The following is an 18,145-nucleotide window of genomic DNA, read 5'->3' on the forward strand; positions in this document are numbered from 1 at the left end:
CCCCTTCACCAAGAAATGAATCTGCTGGCACCTTGATCTCGGGACTTCCCAACCTCCAGAACTGTGAGAAACAGGTGCTGTTGTTTAAGCCCCCCAGTCTGCGGTGCTTTGTTATGGAAGTTGAAGCTGACTAAGACAAGGACATTCAGAGGGATCACTTGACAAGGGGGACTGTCATTCCACCTGTGCAGTGAGTAGGAATATCCCTGTTAGAGAGAGGGGCACGGGAGCTCGGGGTTACCAAGAGCAAACATGGATCCCATTCCGTAATCACCCCTCTCCACTCCACCATCTGTGAAGTAGAATTTGATCAGAGGGAAGCAGTGGGGCCCGCCCACGTGCACGCCTTCCCTGCTCCCCAGAGCCAGCTTCCTGACCTTGCTGGCTAGTTAGACATCACCAGCTTCGAGATCTGGTGATGGAACTAACTCCCAAGCCCAGCCCTGAGGTCACTGGCCTCCCGAGACAGGAACCAGCATCTTCTCTTTCCACAAACATCTGTTCTGTTGGTCCCCCAAGTGGGAGGGTGGGCACTCGGTGGACGCCTGGCTGGGAAAGTGCCCATTATGAGCAGCGGTTCATCTTGCATTCCCTTAAGCATGTGATTACAGCCAGATGTGCGGTGATGGGCACACAACAACTCCCCATAATAACCGTAATTACCATCCTGGTATTTCTTTAGCTCAACACACTCTGAACGTCTTAAGTCAGAAGAAATTTGGAAGAATTGCTTATTAGAGGCTGCAATCAGATGAAGAGGGAGAACTCTTCTGAAGAAGGGGGCAAGTCCTCCCTGACATCTTGGCCTGCGTACAGCGCCCCTGACACCCTGCGCCGCCGGTCCTGGGTCCAGCACGCACGTGATTCTGGCTGCCCTGTCCTGCTCTTACGTCGCTCCGCCCCGCCCCCGCCGCCCGGGGCCTTCTCAGCTGCTCCTCCTTGCGGGCGGGCGGAGGGAAACAGCACCTGCTCACTGGGCAACTCGCACCCCTCCCTGCCTGCTGCAGGGGCTTGCTGAGAGGGCCGCCCCCACTCCCTGCCCATTTGGGTGAAGTTCTTGGAATACCCGGCCAGAAGGGGGTCGTTCAAAAGCTAAAATTGGCAGCTCGCTGCCATGACTAACAGCCACCTGGGCCTGCCATTCTTGTGGGCCCATCTATTTGTGGAAGATGGAGCTGTTTGGGGGTATATTTGTGCACATGCGAAGTCTTGACTTATGGGAGCACATTCAAAAGAGTTAGAAATCCAGTCTGGGAAGAAATCTGTTGCATTTATGTTCTAGGGCTGCCATAATAAAATACTACACACTGGGTGGCTTGCACAGCAGGAACTGATGGTCTCCCAGGTCTGGAGAGTAGGAGTCTGAATGAAGGTGTCAGCAGGATGGGTTCCTTGCCAGGGCTGGGAGGGGAGGACCGGCCCCAGGCCTCTCTCCAGAGCTTGTGCACCAGCTTCTCTCTGGTTAACTTCGCACTATCTTCCCTCCATGTGTGTGTCTTTCTTTTCGGGTGGCATTCTTTCTTTTATAAGGACACCAATGACATTGAATGAGGCGCCCACCCACCTCACTCCAATATGATCTCATCTTAACTAATTACATCTGCAGCAGTCCCGTCTCCAAATAAGGTCACGTTCTGAGGTACTGGAGGTTAGGACGTCAACATAGGAACCTGGGGGTTAGAGACAAACTTTAACCCAGAAATGGATTGTGAGCCTACCACAGGCCAGGTGACTTGCTGACTCTCTGGGGAGGCACTCATGACGAAGAAAAGCAGTTTCTACCCTCCCAGGACATGTGGGCGGTGGGGAAAAGAAGACAGAGAGAATAAAAGAAAAATTATATCACAGATAAAGTGATCAAGGCTGTGCTAAAGCCCTAGGAGGGTCCATGGGAGCACGCAGGTGGGAGCGCCCACCGCAGCCCTGGGGCCCAGGGAGGCTGCCGGAGGAGGAGGGTCTGAGGCTGAGGGAGCGCCCACCCCAGCCCTGGGGCCCAGGGAGGCTGCCGGAGGAGGAGGGTCTGAGGCTGAGGGAGCGCCCAGCCCAGCCCTGGGGCCCAGGGAGGCTGCCGGAGGAGGAGGGTCTGAGGCTGAGGGAGCGCCCAGCCCAGCCCAGCCCTGGAGCCCAGAGAGGCTGCCGGAGGAGGAGGGTCTGAGGCTGAGGGAGCGCCCAGCCCAGCCCTGGGGCCCAGGGAGGCTGCTGGAGGAGGAGGGTCTGAGGCTGAGGGAGCGCCCACCCCAGCCCTGGGGCCCAGGGAGGCTGCCGGAGGAGGAGGGTCTGAGGCTGAGGGAGCGCCCAGCCCAGCCCTGGGGCCCAGGGAGGCTGCCCGGAGGAGGAGGGTCTGAGGCTGAGGGAGCACCCACCCCAGCCCAGCCCTGGAGCCCAGGGAGGCTGCCGGAGGAGGAGGGTCTGAGGCTGAGGGAGTGCCCAGCCCTGCACTGGAGCCCAGGGAGGCTGCCCGGAGGAGGAGGGTCTGAGGCTGAGGGAGCGCCCACCCCAGCCCTGCCCCGGAGCCCAGGGAGGCTGCCCGGAGGAGGAGGTTTTGAGGCTGAGGGAGCACCCACCCCAGCCCAGCCCTGGAGCCCAGGGAGGCTGCCGGAGGAGGAGGGTCTGAGGCTGAGGGAGCGCCCACCCCACCCCAGCCCTGGAGCCCAGGGAGGCTGTCCGGAGGAGGAGGGTCTGAGGCTGAGGTCTGAAGGCTGATGGGAGGTTGTCAGGGAACAGGTGGGGTGGGGCTGATAGATATTCCTGGTGGAGGTGACAGAAATTAAGCCCATGGGGTTGGCATCCGGTGTATGAGGCTGTGTCTTCCGTATTAAGGAGACAAGGCCTGGAGGGACAGAGAAGATGGTGGGAGGAAAATAATGACGGCCTGGTGAGCCACTGAGGAGTCTGAGTATCAATCTGAAGGCACCTGAGAGCACTGAAGAATGTCATTCAGGAAATGACATAACCAGATGTAAGATGTAGACAAACCGACAGGCTGCAGTCTGACAGGAGAGGAGGTGGAAGGAAGAGCACTGAGAAGGCATCTGTGGTTCAGATGAGAGGTGACCGTGGCTTGAACTTGGAGAGTGGCAGCAGATGGAGCCCACAGGGCTTTGATGCCCACTTGTCCTCAAGATTCCAGCCCAGGCCCTGGCCGAGGCTGGCTCAGTGCTGGAGCATCAGCCCAGCACGTGGAAGCCTCAGGTTTGATTCCTAGTCAGGGCACACAAGAGAAACGACCATCTGCTTCTCTACCCATCCCCCTTCTTTTACTCTCTCTCTCTCTCTCTCTCTCTCTACCCCCCCCCTTGTTCTCTCCCCACACCCCACTCCACAGCCATGGCTCAAACGGTTTAAGCAAGTTGGCCCTGAGCGCCAAGGATGGCTCCATGGCCTCACCTCAGGTGCTAAAATAGCTCAATTGCCGAGCAACAGAGCAGCAGCCCTAGATGGTTAGAGCACTGTCCAGTAGGGACTTGCCAGGTGGATCCCCATCAGGGCCCATGCAGGAGTCTGTCTCTCTGCCTCCTCTCCTCTCTGAATTAAAAATAAAAATAAAAAAAGACTCCAGCCTGGGACCCTCAGATCTTGCGGGCACCAACCTCTCCCGGCAGCTACTCCACATGTCTGTGTGAAGGCTTGATACCAATCATCTCCTCTCCGCCATCATTTTATTTTTCAAATATCTGGTATTTACTATGGTCCCTGCACTGAGGACATCAGAAATTTTAAGTCATTTAGGCATCAGAAAGCAACTATAAAGCAGGTGTTCTTATTGTCCCCCATAGGGAGACAGGAAGGCCTTGCCCAAGGGCACAGAGCTAATAAGCGGCAGAGTCAGCATGTGCCTTCCGGCTCCAGAGTCCACACTCTTAACCACGGCCCTGCACTCTCCCTTTCAAGCAGGTTGCCATTTGGTCATCACACCCAGCAGAACGCCTGGCACGGATAAGCCCTTGACAACTCCTGTTGAGTGAGTGTTGGTGAGGACCCGCTAGGTGTGGCGCTAACGGCGGGGGCATGGGGTTTGGGGGCAGCTGTCAAAGATGGCTTCCAGGACTTTCGGTGTGGGCGGGAAGGAAGTGAGGCTATTCACTGAGTTGAGGATCACAAAGGGGGAAGCTATGACCAGGGTCTGCAGAGAGAAAGAACTTTAAAAATCTACTCCAGGGACCTCCGCGTGGTAAGGCGACGCAGGCGGGCCGATGGGGCACATCTCCCGATGGGGCCTCAGGCATGTGGAGTCCCGGCCACCCCTCAGAAGTTTCATATGACCCGCTGCCCTGGTGAGAATAATATCAATCTGAAACCTTTAGGGCCTTACCCATAACAGCTGAGTAACGGCTATTAGCTTTGGACTCTAGGCATTTTTATGAGATCTTAGTTCCAGGGCCTGAGGTTTGGCAAAAAGAGCATATTATTCACACACAAAACAACTGCATTAAAATAGCATTAAGAGTCTGGCTTATGCTGACAAAACCTAGGAAATTCAGAATTATCGTGAAAAGCCTGTCCTGAGTTCACCCTCCCCACTGGGCCTGCTGTTACTCCCCCTGCTGGGACGTTAAGGGTGGAGAAAAAGGCCTCCAGTGGGCAGAGCAGACGTGCAGAAAAACTCAAGGCAGTTCAGGTGCCGGGGAGAAGGTAGAGGAGGAGGACTGAGAAAGGCCATGACAGCAGGGGCCACGGCCCCTGGCCCAGGCCCACCTTTTGGAGCCTGTATGGTGACAAGTATGAAGCGCTGGTCCCAAAGGCTATGCCTCTGATACCAAAGACCAGGCAAAACCTGGCAGCACCCGCCCTGGGCTAGACAGCGGCCTGCTATAAGCTGGCAATGGGACATGCACTCCTTTGGCCCGCGAGAAAGAAGCATCATTCCAATTCCCATCCCTCTACCAACCTGGGACACAGGGAGAACTCCCAGGCAGGGACTTTGTTCCGCACTTAATTTCCAATTTTTGAAAGGAACTGAGTAGAAAGAAACTCAGTCGCGGGTAAAGAAAAAGTGTTGACTGCATTGACATGTGTCAACATGGATGACTGTCCCAATCGGAAGACCGCTAAGAAAATCTGAGAATTTAAACTATTTTTATTTCGGGTGGCACTGAGAATTAAGGAGAGAAGCAAGGAAAGGAAATTCCTACCTTCTAGCTAAAAAAATAAATAAATAAAACAAAAGATCGTTCTCCATTTAAGATGAGGTGGAACCATTTGTTTTAAGTTTTTATTTACTTGTTTTTAATTCATCTTTAGTGAGGTATAGTTGACAAATAAAATGGTGAGATGTTGAAAATGTACAACATGATGATTTGATGCGTGCCTTTTTTGTGAAAGGTTCCCCCATAGATTCTCAGGCTTTGAGCTAAGATCAAGTGCAGGATTTCCCTATCAAGTCAATTTTACATCCACCATCTTACATATTTGCTTTAATCTCTTAGCAAATCTATAATCTCCCAGCAAATTTCAATTATACAATACAGTGTTATCAATTAGAGTGACCATGTTAGACATTAGACTCTCAGGCCTTATTCATCTTATAACTGACAGTATGTATAACTGGTTCTTTGAATATGATTTAGGAAGAAATTTCTGTTATTTCAGAATGCACCAGGGCATTTTTGGTGACAACTTCCCAGAAGCTTTCGAAAATAGTTAAGCATAATCCAAGACCTCAAAAATGGGCCAAGATCATTTTATATAGGGTGAATGTTGCCCTCATCGAACCAATATTTAAGTAACAAAATACAGCATCCCTGGGTGACGCTGCCATGGTCTAGCATCAAGTGTCAGCAGTGGCTGGAAAGGAGACCCACCCCTACATATGGAAGAAACCCAAAAAGCTTTTGTAAGATAAAAATAAAATGTGACCTTAATTACATTAGATTATTGCCCTCTTCTATTACTTTTTGAATTTCTTCAAACTTTTCATCTTCCACTCTCCCAGTGATTAATAAATCCTTTTCTCTCCTCTACAATCAGATACACCAAAGTAATAACCGAAATGGATGGGCCCGTTTAATCCCCACAGTAATCTTATGAGGGACTACTCTAGTTATCCCACTGACAACATAACTCTGTTATTCGTCATTGTGATCCAGAATGAGGTTCATTTACTTGACCAAGGTCACACATGAGTGGCAGGGCTGGAAGGCTAAAGGGGCACTACACATGTCCTGTGTCAGAGGCTGGACTCCTCATCAAGTCTGAAGTTCTCACCGCACCCACCACCCCCACACTTGATTTAAGCTGGGGCTTTGCCATCCATCCCACCCCTGACCTGGGCTACTTGTTAAAATCAGAGCCACGGAGCTCATGATCCTTCCAGAAGCCTCCATCTTAGCTTCAGAAACCTATTCTCTATTAGCCAGCCAAAGGACAGAAAATACAATTGTGCTCATTTCTAAATTGTCCAAAATGACTGTAAAAATCACGTCTTTCTGAAAGCACACTGAGGGCCCATATCCATTATCCTTCTTCATCAGTAGGAAAACTGAGAAGGTTCTGGGCTACCAGGTCAACAGCTGAGCTGGGGATAAAAAACAGGAGGGCTCAGACCTTAGAAAACGACCTGGCAACCGCTTTTCCAATGTGTTTCCATGTCATCACCTGTTAGTAATTCTGAGTGATCTGGCTGCAGATGCACTGAAGTACAGCACAGCTGGATGCTGAGAGTCTTTCTGCATCCCACCCCCGACCTGTCATTCAACGAAGTACAGACAACTTTGACTTTGCCACAGAGTGTTGCTGTTTAGATGTGACAGTCACAATTTTGTGACACTCCATTAGAGGGCACTGGGGATGTTTCCCTATTTTTTTTGGAAGAAATAGACATGAGCAATTGATCAAATAAAATGATGCTGTTGATGGAGAATAAAGAGACAGTGTAGGCCCTGGCCGGTTGGCTCAGTGGTAGAGCGTCGGCCTGGCGTGCAGAAGTCCCGGGTTTGATTCCTGGCCAGGGCACACAGGAGAAGCGCCCATCTGCTTCTCCACCCCTCCCCCTCTCCTTCCTCTCTGTCTCTCTCTTCCCCTCCCGCAGCCAAGGCTCCATTGGAGCAGAGATGGCCCGGGCGCTGGGGATGGCTCCTTGGCCTCTGCCCCAGGCGCTAGAGTGGCTCTGGTCGCAGCAGACGCCCCAGAGGGGCAGAGCATCACCCCCTGGTGGGCAGAGCATCGCCCCCTGGTGGGCGTGCCAGGTGGATCCCGGTCGGGCGCATGCGGGAGTCTGTCTGACTGTCTCTCCCCGTTTCCAGCTTCAGAAAAATACAAAAAAAAAAAAAAAGAGAGAGAGAGAGACAGTGTAAACATGGGCGATCACAAGTTCAGAGAGACACCCAGGTCATGGTGACATCAGCACAGCCAAGCATCTTAAAGCCAGTGACAGACAGCACATGGAATGTTGCTTGTGAAGCTCCTGATAATTCTGTTCTGGCAGGGATTTTTATTTCATAGTCTTGGTGAGCCTGTTAACTATGACTTAATGCTAAGTTTGAATGAAAAGCGCAAGTATTTGAAGAGTTCCTTGGCAACATATTTTGACATAAGGATGCATTTGTCTCTAGTTTTGATTTAGAATTCTTTGGTGGAAATACTCCCTCATTAAAACATCCTCTTTGAAGGTTAAACTTTGAGCCTATTTTATATCCTTCCCATCACGGGCCTCCTCCTTGCACACAAATACACGTTCTCACACGTATGCTCATGCACACCTGCACACACACACAGGTACATATTGCATAGCTTCATCAGTCCTGGGGAGGGGCTCGCTCAGCCCGGATGGGGCCTGCTAGCCCGCGCTCGGTGTGTCCCACCAGACAGAGGTGGCGAGGCCCTGGTGGGACAGACACAGGTGATGTGAACAAGCCTCACACCCTACCTCCCATTAAATGTAAGTGTTCTTCCTTGATCATGCCTGCTGGTTCTTTTCCTGGCTTGTTCTCTACTTGAGCGGGGAGGTGTCAGTGTGGAGAGAATGGCAGGAGAAAGACGTGCCTGGTGTCAGAGACAGGGCTGGTGACACACGGGACTGATGACAGGGTTTTGCTGGCCTCTGCTTTTTCTCTTTTCCTGCTTTTTGTAATTCAAAAACCCCACAGGTGTGAACATGGCAAAATATGTGCCTTTGTTTCACCACGTTATTAAATAACACCTCATTCTGAGTCAGGTAGAGTTATGAAACCTTAAGGTTTAGAAAACTAGGTCGAGGCTGTGGGGAAAACGCCTGCCGGATGAAGTCACTGGGTTCACCTTGGCACCCGGGGAGGAAGGGGCCGTCACGTCCTGACCAGCCCTCCTGGATTTTACCAAACCCACGCGAACGCGTCTGACCCTCAGGAACCGCAGGAATGCGGGCCGGTCTCTGAGCCTGGGAAAGGGAACTGGGTGGCCCTGGGTGGCCACACAGCTGGCTTCCTGTGTTGTCACTTCACGTCACCATACTGTGCCTTTGCCTCCCAAACACCAAGGAGAGAGGGTGTGGGGATCCTGTGAAAGCTTTCCGTTGACTAAGCTTTGATCTGCCTGGGGCAGGAGGAAGGACTGCGTGACTTACCCCTATTGTTCTTGGATTCTGCTGCAACGCTGAACAGGGTCACTGCTGGGAGCCTAGCAGACACGACCTCCAATGCCCTTCAAGCCTCTGACTCACAGGCAGAGGCGCCCTTAAAGACGTTCTGCTATCAAGGACCATGGAACTCGACATTGTCATTCCTTTCTGAACATTGTCATTCCTGGAAAGGATGCGTCCATTCTAAAAAAAAATACACTTCTATTGGGTGTCTTAAATTTTAGTCATTAGACAACATGACTTTGTTGTTTCTTCAGATAATGAATTACCTTTCTGAAGCTGACAATGGGCCCATTTCAAAGAAGACTCACGTGGTTTCTTCTATCAGTTCGTAGAGTAAGAAAATTTTTGCAAATAAATGAAAATAATCACCAAGTTTTATTTTCAAACACCTGCAGATATGATTAGGAAGTACCTTCGCCTATTCTCTGCCTGCCACCTGACACACCAAAGGATAAAGTACTCTTCCAGCACAGGGTGTTGGCAAATGCAGATTCACACATCGGATGCCATCCGGCTCTGCAAGCACCCAGGGCCTCCTCCGAGTATGCAGGGAAGCGAGAGGGAGAGGCCGAGGAGAACAGCTTCCATGGGGTGGTGAGCTCTGGGTCAGGCTTTAGAGCAGACAGGGAACGTGGCGATGTAGGGTCGATGCTGGACATGGCCCTTCCCCCTCCCCAGCCACATGGCACTGTGGTCACAGATCCTGACCTCAGGCTATGAGATAAAGGGTAGTAAAATTGTCACTAGGGTTTTACTAAGAAAAATGGAACTGAGTCACCAGATATGTATCAAGGAGAGTGTAAAGCCAGAAGCCACGGCCGACCACTATCACAGCAGCCTGGCCCATGCAGGTTCGCATTGGATTCGGACAGTCGGTAAAGAAACAACAGAGCCAAAAACTGATGGGCTGTCATCTTTAATTCTAGCTTGCACCCGGAGAGCAAGTAAAAACACACACACACTGGGCTCCAAAACCCACTCACATTCAGTGCTCACAAAGTCAATGCTACTGACTTATCCGAGTTTTCTAGAATCAAAGGTTTCTAGCTCACCAGACTTATTCACCTCTGTTCCCCATCTCCTTCCTTCTCTCTGCACAAACTCTGCACAAACTGGCTTCTCACTCAACACTCCGCCATCTTGGCTGCCTCTCCTGACCTCCTCCACGTGGCCTTTCTCTGCTCTCTGCTCTAATATTAATCTCAGGAACCAAGAGAGCAAGCTCCTGTTCTGCCCTCATTTTATAGTGTAGAAATCAAAACCTTTAATCCAATATACAAATAGGGAAGTCTCTAATACAAAGTCACTTATCTGGGGCATGATGGGATTGCACCACCCCACATCAAAAAGGGTGGGAAAGGCTTAATCCCAAAACCAAGTCCCAGGCTACAAGGATTCTGCCAGCCTTTAGCCTACCCCCAACACATATTAATATCACCTGGGTGACGGCCTCCACGTGGGCAGCGTCATCTTTAACAATGTGAGCATAATATATTTTATGTGCCCAACAGAGAGATAGTGTAGAACCTGCAGACCCTTCTCCCTACGCCCTGCTCACCTGCTTGCTTGCACTTGGACAAAAGGTCTCACTTGAGTAATCGCCTAGGGTTTAGCTCTTTAAATCGCAACCCAGCCAGTAGGGCGCAGAACTTTCACCGACTGGCGCTATCGGTGCTGTCCCTGTACGTAAGTAATAAAGGCGATGTCTGTTCCATCTGGTCCTCCTTCCGGTTTCTTTGAGATCTTGCAACAGCACTGGATCCATTTGCCTGGTCTGGACCTGCTGCATCACACACGAGCAGAGACGGCTAGTTACGAGAGGACAGGAGGAGAGGTGAGCGTTTGAATGCGGAAATGCCTATGGGATAATAGTTTACTTTTTCATCTCCCTAAAAGGAAAAGGAATCCTCTGGGAAACAGGTTAAGACATGGTAGGGACAATTGTTTAGTAGACTCTTTTTATTTTTTTTTAGTTTTCAGTTTTTGTTGTTCAGACTCTGAAAACATGGACTTCACTTTGCAGCCAGCGCATGCGCAGTCATAGAGTCTACCAACGTGTATCCCGCCAGCCCTCTGGGCCACGTCTTCTTCCAGGAGTTGGCCCGGGGCCTCGAAACCGGCACTGTCCTTATAGCCATGGAGCCTGTGCTCCTGAGCAGGAGGTGAGCAAGGAGCCAGTCAGTGGACCAGATCAGTTCAGAGTGATGTGTTTCAAGAAAAACAAAACATTTGCATGAAGGAAGGATGGGAAGGGAGCATTTGCTAGGGGAATAAGAAAGACCTCCCCAAAGTCATGACACATACATACGCAGAGGCCTAAGTGATAAGCAGCAGCCAATCTGGCAAATAGCAGAAGGAAATGTGCATTCAAGGCAGAGGGGACGGAAAGTGGAAAAGCTTGGAAGAAATGAGATTGGTGCACACTAGGGGCAGAGAGGAGACCAGGGCAGCCCAGGAGAGTGACTGGGGGAGAGAGACGGGCAGAGAGGGGGCGGCTGTGGCAGGAGTCCTGTCAGAGGGGGCTTTGCAACACTTTGCAAGGAATTTGACTTTATTGTGATATGAAATAGAAAAGTAAAGTGGAGATATAGGTGGAGTAGGCTTATAATTCAACCTATATATACAGAGTATGAATGAGACCCTCGTGGCCAATTCCCAGAAACTCTCAGAGCACCTGGGACACGAGTGAGTGGATGACAATTGTCTAGTGATCAGACATGTACCTGGCATCTCCAAGGTGGACATCTTTACACAGTAATTTTTGAACCCTGAAAGAGACTCTAATACCGCACACAGATATCACTTTACATGTATACATATTGTACCATGAGTATCTAAATGACATATGCATACTCCATTTCCTCAGTGTGGTTGTGAATAACTAAATTTAAAATACACTAAATTCTACATTTTGTACATAGTGTTCTCAAAGGCTCCCTTAACACTCCATGTCTGGCAAACACAGTCTGAAAGAGGCAGAGGAAAACCTCAGCTCTCTGTCCAAAGCTGCTCCTATCCCCTGGAGCACCCAGGACCCTGGGGGAAACCAGTCTGTCTGTCCTCATCACTGTGACAGATCCGAGTCATGGGGATCAAGTCATCTCATCATAGCCAATATTTTCTTTCCAGACTGTAGCTCACTCATTTCTGACAACATGTTGAAAGTGAAACATGCCTCCCCACCCTCCTCCTTCTTTTTAAAATTTATGAATTCTGTAGTTTTGTTAGAAAACAAAAGTTACTCAAGATTTTCCGGATGAGGTATCCCTTCACACATCAGCATACAGACAGCAAGACTTGAAGGGGGCAGGAAAGGATTAAACGTCTTGGAACATACAGAAAAAGACTTTATAGCTTTGAGAACAAGACAGTGGATTATGAGATTCAGACAGCACAGCAAACATCAACCAGAGCGCAAGTGCCAGGAGTGTGTTGTAATTGTTCTTATTCATCAATGTTGCGGGCTCCCGGGCTACAGCAGAGATGCCACCCCATTCTCTGTTGCCTAATGAATGCTGGTTAGAAGGTTACCAAGCAGAAAAGTGGCACCCTCTTCGAACCTTGCCTTGTTCCAATGCATCAGAGTTGAGAGAGGCCCAGGGATTTGTTCTGTTGTCTTGTCCCTATATCTGATCTCAGGAAGACACTAGATCTGGTGTTTGCCATTGGGCCATCTGCCAAGAGTCCTGTACTTTGAAGGATTTTAAATAGATAAACACACACCTCAAAATGTTAAGCAAGAAGAATCTTAGTTACTAGTTTAAATCTTTCTGCTTACAATGAAGGAAACGATCAATCCACGGTGAATTGGTAATTTTTTGAGGTAGCAACAGATCCAGGACAGAAAGTCATTATTTCCTTCTATCAAATTCCCGCAGAAGCCACTCCAAGAGGCTCCGTTATACAGTCTCAAACCGCTCAGCTTTATGACAGTTTTCCTAATGCTCAGCCACTTGGCATGAAAGCAACAGAAGAGATTCTCCTTAATGCGGTCAGAAGAGAGCACACACTCCGAATGCCATACTGCCTTACCATACTCTTAGTTACTTGCTTCCTCTGAATTATGGTGATTCTTAGTCTATCTTAAATTATGGTCCAAAAAAACCTCTTTTACACAAAACACAGCCAGAAATCAGGAAGTCAGCAAGAAAAAGCACCTCTAAAGGCAAAAATAGCTCTCTTGTGACCCACACTAAAGACTGTGGTAAGTCCCCTCAGGCCTTTGTTTGGTGTCACTGACTCAGGGTTAGTAACCTTAACCAGTGTTTGCAGGGTTTTCAAGCTCCGTGAAGATTGGGACCAGAAAGGAAGTAGCAGAGCACCTACAGGCCCACGAGCCACAGGCTAGACCCCGATGCCACTGAGAAGGCACCCCCAACGAGAAGGCAGGACCACCACCCACAACACACAAAACGCAGACACGCTATGGGAAAGGAGTTTGCAGGTCCTCTTCCACGCCTCCCTGGGCCTAGAACCTGGACCAATAAGCTCAATGCATCAGTTGTGGCTTCTAAAGCTATCTTCACTTAAATAACAGGAAGGTTTTATTTTGTTCATCATGCTATGAGGAAACAGAGAAATAGCATACATCTTAGCAAGACTGGCAAGGCTATTATTTAAGGTGGCAATAACTGTTAGGACTGCATTACTTAAAGGGTGTGACCACACCAATGAACATGCGACTCTCCTCGGCTTTGTCGAGTCCCCAAGGGTTTCGTGTGGTTCAGGCATTCCTGACCTCTGGCTTCTCTTCTCTTCATCGTCTCTTGAACACCCAGGCCCAGCTGGCCGCTGACACCCTGATTTTTATGCTAAGGAATGTTGATGGTTGTGGAAAAGAGCTCCAACCAGGCTCAATGCAAATTACAAATGACCTGGACCATGAGTATTTTTGCGGCAATGTAATCCTGGCTCTAACTGCAGCAGTCTGCAAAACCCTGGGGGGACAGGTTGATTCGTCTACATTTTTCACCTTCAGCAGATACTCAACCTCTTCTGCTTTGGAGTGATTTGTTGGTACTGGGATTTTTTTTTTAATGTCCTGGGTCATGCTAGTTAGACTAAGACATTGTCACAGCTGTTTTTGAGTATGTGTGACTTTTATGCTGTCTTTACCCCACTCCTTATAAATAAATACGTTTTTATGGTTTCTGTTCATAAAAAAAAATACCATGGAAACCAAAAATATTATTTTTGAAATAAATACTCTTTAAATGTAAAGACTCTTTCCTGAGGAAAATGTTGCCCTACCACCACCACCAATGAAGTCACAAAACAGAAATAAAAGTGGCTCCGTATAACCCTTAGGACAGAGGCGTTCTTCTGAAGCTATAGACAAACAAGGCTGCTGTTCCAACCCTGGAGTCCGGGTCACAGAATCTGAGGCTGTAGGAGCCGTGGCCCTGCCTTGCTGGAGCAGCCTCACTGGAGGGTGTTGGGTAAACAGGTGTGAAACGTGTGTTAGGTTTGCTCACTTGTACTGGGGCAGCGCCACGTGTGTGTATAGTCTACGGAAGGCTGCCGGTGCTTGCCCTCAGGGCGGCAGGCTGCAAATTGTGGGTTGCCCGCCCCAGTGGGGAGGGGCGATTGTTTGCTATTGTTTGACCGAGAGGAGGTATTTGGGCCTGGCCTGTTGGCTGGGACTGCTGAGGCTGGTGGGGGTCTGTCAGTCCCATGAGTCCGGAGTGCTGAGGAGCCCTGTGAGAAAGGGAAGTGGTCTTTCCTGCCTGTTTGCTCATCCAAGTTATTGAACTTTAATAAACGGAATGCCCACCATGTTCTGGCTCCACAGTTCCTTTACTGTCTGCCCGAACCCAATGTTAACCTGCACAGCCATGGCGGTGGTAGCCTTACACAAGGTCATGACCACGTTAGCACTTGTTCTAAGGTCAAAGGCACAGCCTTCAGGAAAGAAAGGTGTTCAAGCATTCTCCTCACCAGTGGCTGCCCATTGTGGCAATCCATAAAATATCAAAAGAAATTAGAAAAAAATATGGCACCAATTAATTTGGACTTTCACACACTCAACTCTTTACTTCTGTGGCTAAGTTGTATAAACTGGCTTTTTCCTGGTTGGAGTGAACAACCCTGGAAAATGAAACTTTAAAAAAAAAAAAAGAAAGAAAAGAAAAGAAGCCCTGGCCGGTTGGCTCAGCGGTAGAGTGTCGGCCTGGCGTGCGGGGGACCCAGGTTCGATTCCCGGCCAGAGCACATAGGAGAAGCGCCCATTTGCTTCTCCACCCCCTGCCCCTCCTTCCTCTCTGTCTCTCTCTTCCCCTCCTGCAGCCAAGGCTCCATTGGAGCAAAGATGGCCTGGGCGCTGGGGATGGCTCCTTGGCCTCTGCCCCAGGCGCTAGAGTGGCTCTGGTCGCGTCAGAGCGACGCCCTGGAGGGGCAGAGCATCGCCCCCTGGTGGGCAGAGCGTCGCCCCCTGGTGGGCGTGCCGAGTGGATCCCGGTCAGGCGCATGCGGGAGTCTGTCTGACTGTCTGTCTCCGTCTCCAGCTTCGGGGGAAAAAAAAAAAAAAAGAAAATTTCTCAACAAAACTGGCCTTTCTCTATCGAGTAATTACTTCTTCTCCCCTACACCCAGCCCCCCAACATGGACTTACAGACAGTCACAGCCTAACAAACCACCTCGCCAACACAGTCACTGGCCAAGAGTTGAGCTAACACGGTCGTCATAGTCAGCTGGAATTCTAAATCCAAGTAATTCACAATTTGGTGCTGTTTACTGGAAAAGAGTGAGTTATTCCATGATCAAAGTGCTGACCCTTCAGGATGCCTCCCCGGACAGCTGCATTCTTGGGAAAATACAAAAGCAAACTGAGGAGAGGACAAGAACGATGACTGGGAAATACTTTTCTGGCACCAAAGTCAAGGAAAAGAGTAGTTCTGAACAATGCTATGTGACTTTAGCAATCTAAGTACATGGTCTCTCTGTGGAGAGTGGAATGACTAACACAAACCAATTATGAATGGGTGAGTGAGCATCAGAGAAAATTATAAAACGAAGGAAAATTTCAAATAAGTTATAATGTTATGTTTCTAAAATTAAAATTCCAATTAAATGTGCGAGAGAAGCAGGAACTTCAGTCCCCTCTCTTAAAATTCACTGGAACAGAGAAATGACCATGCTCCAAACAGAACTACCTGCCCAACGCTCCGCAGCTGAGCCTGCGGGGGAGAAGGAGACTGAGAACCATGTCTTACAACTCGGGCAAAGTGCGATCTCCCAAATGTCAGATGGGAGAGACAAATCCAGCACCCTTTGCAGGGCCTGAGGGAAGGTTGCTCAAGCAATGCCCTGCAGAAGGACAAAAGGATGCCTGGCCCAGAGGGTGGGTGGAAGGGAGGCACAATCCTGCCTCTGCTCAGCGTAGCAAGTGGAGCTAAGTCCTTGTCCCAGACTACACAGACAGCGTCTGCTCACCAGGCACTGGCTGGCAGGGTTGCTTTCCCCAAAAGGTAACGGTCTTGTCACTCACACAAAGCATCACGTGGACCAGTGACAGTCCTGGGTCTTCAGTTACAAAGAGGCAACCTAGAAGCCTGACAAGCCATGGATAAAGAGCTGAAGTTCAGAGTAGACCCCAGTTCCACACCCCAGAGTGACATGAAATCACAGTGCTTGTGGTGTTTCCCCGTATCTGCTCATTCTTGTCCTTGGAGCTGTGTCTCTCATTTATTTTTCAGTCTCTGAGAATAAGGGAGGTTCTCAGTAAAGTCTCTTAAATAAACAAATACCTGGTTGTGTTTCCCTCTCTAAGGAAATAAGAAAAGCTAAAAGGCACTTAGGGGAAAGCAGGTAGGGGACACACGTGACTGGAAGACTCTTTTAAGGAAAACAAATGTCACCAAAAAGATTTTAAATATAAAAAGTAAAAAAGAAAGACCTCCTGGCGATGGGCAAGGTGATACCAGACTGGTGGTGTTGCTCTCACACCAGTCAGGAGCCAAGCAGACACACAGCCCTAGCTCATCCTGACTGGATGCCTGTGTCGGTAGCCAGAGCTGTTTCATGACTGGGCCACATGAAAGAAAGAAGGAAAGAAAGAACAAAGGAAAGAAGGAAGGAAAGGAGGGAGGGAGAGAGGGACGGAGGGAGGGAGGGAGGGAGAGAGGGAGGGAGGGAGGGAGGGAGGGAGGGAAGGAAGGAAGGAAGGAAGGAAGGAAGGAAGGAAGGAAGGAAGGAAGGAAGGAAGGAAGGAAGGAAGGAAGGGAGGGAAGGAGGGAGAGGGAAAGAGGGAAAGAAAGAAAGAGAGAGAAAGAGAGAGAGAGAGAAAGAGAGAGAGAGAGAGAAAGAGTGACGACTAATTTTATGCATCAACACGACTGGGCTGAGGGATGCCCAAAGAGCCGGTGCGTTATTCCTGGGTGCATCTGTGAGGGTGTTTCTGGAACAGATCAGTATTAGATTCAATAGAACGGGTAAAACCAAAAATGGCCCTTACCAATGTGGCGGGTGTCATCCAATCAGGTGGGGGCCTGGATAAAACAAAAAAGAAGAAGAAGGGAGATGTCGCTGGTTTTGCTCCAGCTGGGGCATTCTTCTTCAAGAGGCTGCTCTCGGACATCAGTGCTCCTGGCTCTCAGGCCTGCAGACTCTGAGCAGACGTACACTGGTGGCACCCTGATTCTCAGGCCTTTGCACTCGACTGAATTTTACCCCAGGTTTTGTGGCAAATGGCAGATCATGGGACTTCAAGGCCTCCATAATCCCCTAAGCCAGTGGTTCTCAAACTTTTTGAAGTCGGGGTGCATTTAAAATTTTACAAATAATTGTAGGTGCACTATAAATAAATTTCTGAGAAATCTGTTATAATAATTAAGTCAAATATTAAAGAAAAAAATATAAAGTCCAAGTGTGCTTTTATGGTAATTAAATGAAATAAATCCGAAAGAATTAAATTTATTCAGACATTAAACAACATTTTTATGTTACATTTTTTGAGTTATGCTTTTTAGAATTCGTAAAAATGAGGGGTTAAAAAGAAAAAAATAACAAAAATGTTATCTTTTTATATATATAGATACATTCTTTGTAAGATTTAGTAAATTCAACAGGTCCCAGCATGAATGTGTTAAGTTTTTTCATTCTTATGTTTATGAGAAACATGAGCCTGATGTGTCCTAGCGATTTCTTCAATGTTTGGGCATATATTTGAAAGGCAAACTCTCATTTCCTCACCAATACATTGAAGAATTTCTCTCTTTTTACTCTTAATTGTGTTGAGGGTAGGAAACCCTAATTCACATAAATAGGATGTTGAAAATTGTAGTAAAATGTTCAAAGGTTTTTTAGATATTGCCACATATTCTTCTTTTACAGAAATCCAAAAGGCTTCAAGAGACAATTCCTTATGTTTAATCATCCATCCACGATCAGTGGATGTAGCTGCCAGTTCTTCTTCTTCTGTTAACGTTAAACCAAAATCACTTGAAGCTTCCATGAATGGGTTTCTAATCCAACCGTATTGTTCAGTGTTAAGTGATGGAAAATGCTATAAATTAAATTCTTCCAGTCAGCCTTCAAGTCCTATTTTATTTACACTTAACTTTTGCTCACTTCCACAATCGAATTATTCAG

General features: G+C 48.7%; 1 non-coding gene across 1 annotated transcript; it reads left to right on the forward strand.

Moving 5' to 3' along the window:
- Window positions 1-16,449: 16,449 nt before the first annotated feature.
- LOC136316539 (small nucleolar RNA SNORA48) lies at window positions 16,450-16,593 on the forward strand. Its single transcript, XR_010727767.1, has one exon. It is a non-coding gene; the product is annotated as a small nucleolar RNA SNORA48 (small nucleolar RNA).
- Window positions 16,594-18,145: the final 1,552 nt, after the last annotated feature.

This window comes from Saccopteryx bilineata, chromosome 12, assembly GCF_036850765.1.
Source record: "Saccopteryx bilineata isolate mSacBil1 chromosome 12, mSacBil1_pri_phased_curated, whole genome shotgun sequence".
NCBI classification, from domain to species: domain Eukaryota; kingdom Metazoa; phylum Chordata; class Mammalia; order Chiroptera; family Emballonuridae; genus Saccopteryx; species Saccopteryx bilineata.